Source organism: Prionailurus bengalensis, chromosome C1 (genome assembly GCF_016509475.1).
Source record: "Prionailurus bengalensis isolate Pbe53 chromosome C1, Fcat_Pben_1.1_paternal_pri, whole genome shotgun sequence".
Lineage (NCBI taxonomy): Eukaryota > Metazoa > Chordata > Mammalia > Carnivora > Felidae > Prionailurus > Prionailurus bengalensis.
The window spans coordinates 212,197,572-212,198,900 of NC_057345.1; positions in this window are offsets into that span (position 1 = coordinate 212,197,572).

Below are 1,329 nucleotides of genomic sequence, written 5' to 3' on the forward strand. Positions count from 1 at the left end.
GAGTTTTTTGTGTACATCGTCGTGACCTCGTATTAAATACTCTCTGTGTCAAAATAGAACGTTTCTGGTCGGCTGGTTTGGTAAAATACAGAAAATAACAAAACAGCATTAACAGATGCAGCTATAAATCAAAGACAGAAAAGTGTGCAAAAAAGTTTATAACCGTGACATCAACTATCACGATAAATGTAAATGAAACACTCTTATTAAAAATAAAAAACGCTCTCATATTAGGCAAGAACAAAGAAACCCAATACCAAGTTGCAGATCTGTTGACTCATTAAAAAGCTGTACATAGATGTTGCTGTTGAACTGTTTAAAAACCAATTCCCGTTTCTAATTTATTGTTTAAATAAACAAAACTATTACCTGTTAGGTCTAACTTTCTTTTTTTAATGTTTGTTTATTTATTTTGACAGAGAGGGAAAGAGCAAGTGCTAGCAAGGTAGGGGCAGAGAGAAGGGAGAGAGAATCCCAAGCAGGCACCATGCTGTCAGTGTGGAGCCCTATGTGGGGCTCGACCCCATGAACAGTGAGATCATGACCTGAGCCGAAATCAAGAGTTGGACGCTTAATCGACTGAGTCACCCAGGTGCCCCTAACTTTCTAAATTTTAATATAAAAATAATGATTTTCAGACATTCTGTAATAATTAAAATACTCACTTTGCAGGTTAACTAGACTTATAATGGTGATCACTTTGCAATGTAAACAAATATCAAATTATTATTTTGTACACCTGAAACTAATATAATGTTTATATGGCAGTTATACTTCAATAAAAATAAATAAAATAAAATAATAAAATAAAATAAAAACACCCATTCCCTCATACTTGAAAAAAATAACTTTTTGTTCCATAGTCATCTGGGAAAACATTTGAATGTTCCACTTTTGAGCCGATATCTAATAAGCAACATTTCATTCCTAAAGGGGAAAGTTTTTAGATTGGTAATGAGGAAGTGAAAATAGACATTTGTAGGGAAAAATCTATATATAACCTATATGGTTACATGGAATTGAAATCCTAAAATACGCCCAGGTCTGCCAGGATACTGAATGCTAATTGCCGTCGTGAGAAGAACTGACCTAATTAAGAGTGACTTCAACATCCCTCCACCTACAAGGTGCTACAGAGATTCAGATGTGCTCGTTGTGTGTGCACGTACATGGGGTGGGGCTGGGGAGCACGATGGTGGGGAAAGGTGTGTTAAAACCACAAAGTGGTGATTATTTCAAGTCCTATATTTCCTGTAGTGAAACAGCTGCCTCAGAATTTGTTGTAGACTGTACTCAAAAAGCAATTTTTAATTTAAAGAGACAGACATT